The sequence below is a fragment of the Manduca sexta genome, unplaced genomic scaffold, assembly GCF_014839805.1.
Source record: "Manduca sexta isolate Smith_Timp_Sample1 unplaced genomic scaffold, JHU_Msex_v1.0 HiC_scaffold_2118, whole genome shotgun sequence".
Classification (NCBI taxonomy): Eukaryota; Metazoa; Arthropoda; class Insecta; order Lepidoptera; family Sphingidae; genus Manduca; species Manduca sexta.
In genome coordinates this window covers 3,460-11,083 of record NW_023593050.1, presented here as the reverse complement: position 1 = coordinate 11,083, position 7,624 = coordinate 3,460, and the positions used below count along the sequence as shown (strand labels likewise).

General features: G+C 33.4%; 1 long non-coding RNA gene across 1 annotated transcript; it reads left to right on the top strand.

Moving 5' to 3' along the window:
- The first annotated feature begins 1,315 nt into the window (after nt 1-1,315).
- On the top strand, nt 1,316-7,151 carry LOC119191918. Its single transcript, XR_005113557.1, has 2 exons — nt 1,316-1,610; nt 6,477-7,151. It is a non-coding gene; the product is annotated as an uncharacterized LOC119191918 (long non-coding RNA).
- Nucleotides 7,152-7,624: the final 473 nt, after the last annotated feature.

The window sequence follows — 7,624 nt, the reverse complement described above, 5'->3', positions numbered from 1 at the left end:
GAATAAATAACAAATAAAAAAAATTATCATTCACCTGAGCTAAAAAAAATTACATAATTACTGAATTCAGACGTTTTCGTGTGTAAATTTTGACACAAACTAGCAATATTTTACAAGTGCTAGATCGAACGACTTTTATCCGTTCTTTAACGACAAATAATTGTGTGCGTAAAGATCGGATCTCGGAGTATATAGGTGTTTCGACAAATGTGAACAAACAAGTCTCAAGATGTATTTCCTTTTTGATACTATACAACTACTAAATTAATTTAAAACAGTAAATACTAAATTAAAATTAAGCAAATTCTTGCATGGGGTTAATCCGGATCTGCCAGGGTACGACGAAATGCCGATATTCTGTTTGTTAGCACCGTAAACATTATTTACTTGACGGAATCATTTATGTGAAACAGTGGAACGTAGGGAACAAAATGGGGTCTCAGGTAGTGTTGTCTAAAAACAAAAATTGTAACACAATTGCAAGTTATTTGATTTATACGATGTTACACCTCCTACGATCTTACCCCAACGCGCCTTACGAAACAAAAATTAAAAGTTATGGTAAAGATGCTTATACACACTATATTGCATCGTACCTATATACATAGGTTCTTTCCTCAAATTTCGAGGTATGAATCATAAGATTATTCATAGGTAAGAGGTCAAAGGAATATTTATGACATCCTAAATAAAATCAAAATATTTAACCGACAGATGTCGCATCTAGTATAACCCAATAAGATTATTTCATAGATGATTTCATTTAAATATAAAACAACTTTATTAAAATAGTAGGTTATGTTATTTAGGTACTTTGTTTCTAGATGAACCCCATAAACAATTTGTAATGTATATTATTTTGAAATAAAATTGGTTACAATAAATATAACTATAATATTGTACACATATATTACCAATAGATGGCACTACGGTCCACATCATTGTAAATTTGGTAAGTATAAAAATAATAAAATTCTGGAAAACTTTAAAACTGCTGACAATAATATATTCTCATTATTGCTTATTCTTAAAAATAAAATTTAAGCATATTAAATCGTATTGCACATCAAGATCATAATATTAGGCGCACTTCAAACACGACTACAAATGTTTATAGCGCCATCTATTAGATTTTTAATGAATTTATCTATAAAAATATATTTTCAAAAATATATAACTGTTATCATTTGTTTTAATGGTTAAATTAATAATCATATTTATAATTATTAGTTTCAACTATGTATTGCAATTATATATTTTTTATTTTCTGTGTAGAATGGAAACATTTTCTGTTATTTGTGGTTGTCCGTCTTAACGCCGTAAATCTATGGATGCAATTGTGTCACTCCAAGATTGTTTACTATTTTGAGAAATATTAAAAGTTGTTGTGATTATAAAGTACAATATGTCCATTTTATTAATAGACTGTTATCAGTGAACTGTTATATAAGTGCTACTTCTTGGGATATGTTAAAGTTTAGGGCCTTGTTATCGTTTCATTTGTGAACGTGTTTACGTGAGTGTTTTAAAATGTTTCGTGTGGATGAAGTGATATTTTTTGTGTACAATAGTGGAATAAAATAGTGTCAGTTCTGCTGAATATTCATGTGGTATGTACAGTTTCATTTACTGCGAGATTGAGAACCAGGGAAAGTAACACGACAGTATTGAGTACAGGTTGTCATAGAGTACTTGTTAGGCGCTTTAATCTCGTTTAAATTACACCGAATTCCAAACATATCACATTTTGTCTTTTTTAATATCGTTCAATGTAGGTTTTTATGGCATAGTTCTGCAGTTGTTTTGAAATTTCGAGCTTTATAAGTGGCAGCTTGTAAACATAACCTCCAAATACGCGCTACTGTTTTCGTTGCGTTCCCTACAATTCTCATTTTATATATGGTATTTTATTTATTAAATTTCGTTTAAGACCCTTAAATTCTTATAATTTGTGTATCATAACTGTTTGTAACGTTGATTACATCAACACTTAGATTATGCGCCAAAATTCACGTCTACTATATTTCCCATGTCAACTCGCCGTGCGGTAAGTAATTTGTTTATAAGTTTTATAAGCATCGACTGCAGTTAATTATGTAACTTTATTTGTAAATCAAACATGTAACATGTTAGAAAGTTGCAAAATTATTTCATGAGATACTTTTTGTTTTATTGGTAACAAACCTTTATTTCTTAGAGATATAAATACATTATCTTTACAAATAACCGGTATTATATGTTAAAAAATAGAATTGATTTATCTAAGTGACTGTACTAGATTATGTCTCTATGCACACATGATAGACACAGGATGTTTTGGCTACATTTGACAACCTAAAAACTACTACCAATAATATTGGTTCCCTCTGCCTACTGTATAGTTTATCTAAATGCTTTAAAATTGCTTATTTTGGATCATTGTAATATTCTATATTTTTATTTAACTCATTGAAAGTATAACCGGCATATTTAAATAATAATATATGTGGTGTTTTCCCTTAAACAACACTTACAACACAATAGTACCGAATATTCTTGTGCTGTATTTGTTCACACTGATACATCTAATGGTGTTTTCATAATATTTATTAATGACACTGTTTGGTTTAAACATCATAGCTTGTACACTGTTGTTTATCGGCAGAATGGAAAACCCCTGGGTAAAGCCCAAATGGATTCTGATATGTAAGAAATCTGTTACCTGTAAAATAACACATGTTAATATAGACAATATAAGGCAATGACAACATTAAGATTTTTATGTTCTAAGGTATATTATAAGCTTTGCAAAATTTATAGGCCGGAAATGTTATTCACTGTAGGACTAAGATCATTATGTGATATTTATTCTTAAAGAATTGAATTTATTTGTAATTTAAACTATTTTGTTGGCATGATTAAATCTGATGCAGATGTGACATTCTACATTGACACAAGTTTATACATAAGTAAGGGCTTTAAAGTTTATAACAATGTACAAAAGACTGTAGTATTTCTAGCAGTTAAAAAAATATCATAATTATACTATACTAATTAAAATATGATCTTATATATTTATACTGACTTATAAATATTGTCCAGCTTGCCTCGCCAAATTATTGCTGGTGGTAAGATATATTTTTTATACACTTGGATAGTGACCATCATTCACAAGGTATCAAAACCTGCCACAGTGGCCCATGTGAGTATGTCGCATTCTGGAATCGGTCTATGTATATCTGGTTCCAACAGGCTAGTATAATAATTGTGTCGTCTGCTGGGGGGTAATCATCTTTCCTCAGTCGACATTCTATTGGACCCCACTCCACTTACCAACAGGTGCAGTGGGGTGTCTCTTTCTGTGTTCATACATAAAAAAAATCTCATGATTGTAGGGATTTAGGACCTTAACCCAACTATAATCTAATAATGTATGTTAGGTTGGCAAAGTTTTGTCAGTTTTCCAGCGAATTACATCTCTTAAAACTCAGGTTAGCTTGGGCTATGATGTTAAAACATCTGTATTCTGATACATGTTAACAGGATAAGCAATGATGTTTTACTTTTACCAATTAATAATTTGGATTATACCTACAATCTGGTGAAGGTCACTGGAGTCTGTTGGATGAGGGCGGCTCCGAACTGGTTCTGAGCCTCTCCCATTGAGCGCTATAGGGACCGGTCCCTATAGCGCTCAATGGGGGAGGCCTATGTCCAGCAGTGGACGATTCCTGGCTGAAATGATGATGATGATATCCTTCAACAGGAATGTAGACTTCCCCAACAACCTGTCTTATTGGTTAAATATAGTTAATTCTGCCCCTAGATCGAGAATTCCTGGGTTGATGGCCAGGTCTGGTCAATAAATTTGTTACAGCTCATAGTGAGGAAGTTGGCTGGTTTAAATCCCCATGCTTTGCCAAGCTCATAAAGTTGTTCTTCCTGCTCCTGATCTCTCTCTGGTCATGTCAGATTGTCATCTCAATGGACACAAATTTGTGCACTACAATACTTTCTGTGTACTTTGATACTGTCAGTTGAGCATTTATTTATATAAACCTGTAAAAATATACTTTAATAAGTATTTTTTCAAACTCTGAATAGATTGCGAGTAAAACAATAGTAATTATATAAAGGTAAAAATTTAACTACTTTGCAGATTTTTTCATGATAAATTGATTTGCTCTTATTAATTTAAAGGCAGCCTTTAAGGTCATGTCTTCATGTCACCCCCTCACCTCATGAAAAATTATCTCGAAAAATCCATGAAGTGGTTTTATTTAAATGTATTTTTAAGTTTTATAATTGTGTTATGCATACTTATTGTGTTAGTACCTGACACTGTTAGAACAAATTTTGTAAGAAAAAGGTGCTATGATCTAGATATGTTGTCTACACATGTAGGCATAAGAACATTCTGTGTTTAACAGAATGTAACTTATAAGCAAATGGGCCTCCTGAGAGTAAGTGATCTCCACTGTCTGTAAAAAACTTGAGTTATGAAGTAAGAACTCAATGGATTAGAATAAAATTTTTACACACATAGTCTGTCATTATGATAAAAGTGTGCTTTTATGTACTTTTTATTCAGAAGTTCTCATGGAATCAAAAAAATTTCAAATGTTTTGCAAGTTTAAGTTAAAAATAAACTGAAGAAACAAGGTTTAAATACTTACCAACATGCATTAAGGATGAAAATTCATGCTAAATTCCTATAAGAGGTTGTATTTAAAAGCTCTGAGGCAGGGTATTGGATAGAATGATGTATTTATTCAATAAACCATTTTCACTGGATTATTTTATTTATTACCCATTGATACCAGATTGACCACAGCAAATGCAAAGGCAGTAAAGGATTATAAATTTATAAAAAACATTAGCGTGTAGTAGGTAAAAAAATAATGTTTGAGCTAAGTTTTGTATTTTATATGCTTACGGCAAGGTGACTCCACTATACCTGATGGTAAATGGAGATGGCTCCAGATAGTGTCGATAGAGGAAAGGTGATTATTTCTTGCCGGTCTACAAAAAGTGCTTGTTTGTTGGAACCGGATATACAAAGGACGATCCCGGTATGTGGCATAATAACATAGGCCTCGATGGCTGGATTTAACATATTATCCATTCCATCAGTGGCCCGTATCCGTTCAGACAATGCCCGACGGTGCTTGCATATGCAATGATTTTATGTTGATTGGCGAGGATCAACTCTGTTCTTGATACTTTTATATGGATGGCACTTCCTCTATCATAAGATGTAGTGGGTTAAGTTTAAGTACTATGAATAAGTAGTCAGATTACATATTAAATAATAATGATATCAGCTTTGTATTACTACAGAGAGTGTCCAGGCCGTAGTCCACCATGCTGGCCCAATGTGTAGACTTCATACACCCTCAATATTCCTATAGAGAATTTCTCAGGCATGCAGGTTTCCTCACGATGTTAACCTTCACCGTTATTAAACCAAGCGATATACTTAATTCACAAAGAATACATACATATATAATTTTAGAAAAATCAGATGTGTTTGCCCTTGGGATTTTAACCTGCGGACATTCGTCTCGGCAGTCCGTTTCACACCCAACTAGGCTATCGTCGCCTTCTATAAATATAATACACATTAAATACCATGAGTAGGTAGCACGGTTTGATAAATAGGTAGTGAGAGCGATTCAGTAGACACCTCGACTAATAATACTATTAGAAAAATCTAGTGCATAATAAACTAGTAGTTGCTTGTGTTTAATTTTGTGCATTATTCCATACGTTATAGCAAATAATTAGAAAAATAAGCCCATGTGTGAAAACAGCATTAAAATCGTTTAAAAAATAAAGCAGATATTCTATTTCAAATATTGAAATGCGTAGGAATGGTCGTGTAGTGAAAATTTGTGTGATTGTTCTCTTTTGCGCCCATCGTAATTCCCGATGACGTCACGTGCTTGTACTGCGACTCTTCTGTTTCTTGAGATTTACTCTCCTTCTACTGAATTTCAATGGTTTTACTTGATTTTAATCTTTCTATCTGTGTTGGATTTTAAATAACGTAATGGTGCTGCGCGTTATTTTTGTTAAGATGAACTCTAATAAGCTGTTGAATTTACTTATAATGAATGTAAAAAAGAAGTACCTGTAGTATGTAAACATATTTTTATATACTTACCTGATTTTTAAATACATAATACGTTCACGAATCCGTTAATACACGTCAACAAGTATAATAAATATACCCGAAATGTTTGTTGTTTATTTAATTATTAATTTAATTCTCATTTTTCCTTCCTTGCGTAACATAGATGTTGTTTTTTAAGCGTAATAATTGTTTTAATGTCTAAAAAAAAAAAAACGTTTGTAATGTTGTGTTGTCAACTTATTATTAATGTTTCTTGTTTAAAAGGGAATAAATTATAGAAAATATGAATGTTGTTTTTTTTTTCATATATTCACCGTATATTTGAACGGGGATGTTTACTAAAGTTAATTATTTCATTTAGTTTTAGGAGCGTTGAGCAGCAATATAAAGGGCGAACTTCACTTCATACAAACAAAGAGTGGGCATTTGCAACTGATATATGAACCATATATTTTTGTGACGGACAGCGTGCGCAGCGGCCGCACGTTCTGGAGGTGCATGGAGTATGGCAAGCGGTGTCGCGCCCGGATCACTTCGAAAAACAATGTGCTTCGGATAACGAACCCGGTGCACAACCACCTCGAGAACCACATGGCAAAAATAACACGCAAATATGAACTGGGCGAAGTGGTCACTTGTCCCACAGTTTAGGATAACATTTTTGTATTATGGTAAAGCAATAAGACATTTTGTCAAAACTTTTGTGTGGTTAGTGCATGTTGTGGCCTAATAATTGTTTAGATCAGCCACCAAGTTTGACTTGAGTTTTTATTTTGCGTTTGTCTTTAAGTCTTATCTTTTTGTAAAATTACTCTATTGTAATTATTCTTTTGTGTGTAATTAAACGGTAATTTCAAACTGAAACATCATTTCTCCAAGATATTTTGTCAATATCTCCGATTCTAGTGATGTTGATGAACTGTTTATAATGTAATTTTAATTAAAATCATCAATCGTCTAGTTTTGAAATCTAAACCATTGTGATCAGTAATATTAAGTTAATAAATTGTAAAGTTCAATAAAGGTTTCGATTGGACGTGTGGTTTTATTTATTTATTTGGTGATGTGTGTGCTGTAGGTTTGGGGAGTGCAGGTGTGTTACACGGTGACGCGTCGCGGCGCTCCCTCGCTGTTGTTGGACGGGCACGCGTTTGTGGCGCGCAAGAGACGCGGCCCGCGGGTATACTGGTCGTGCCGCAGCCGCTGGCAAGGCTGCCCAGCCAAGGCCGTCACGGTGGACGGGCGGCTGCTGGCGCGGACACCACACCACACTCACCCGTCTCCCGCGCCACTGCTCGACCAACACGCGCGCATTGAAAGCCTTATTGAAACCATTCCTACTAACAAATAAACATTTAATATTGTGTCATTGTCTTTTATATACGTTCTGATTGTGGACTTGCATAATTAATTTGATAATAAGCCAATAATAAACATTATTGGCTTATTATTGCGAGGCTAAGTTTAGCGTGACAGCAGTTTCCACTATTATTCGTTACATATTGGTGG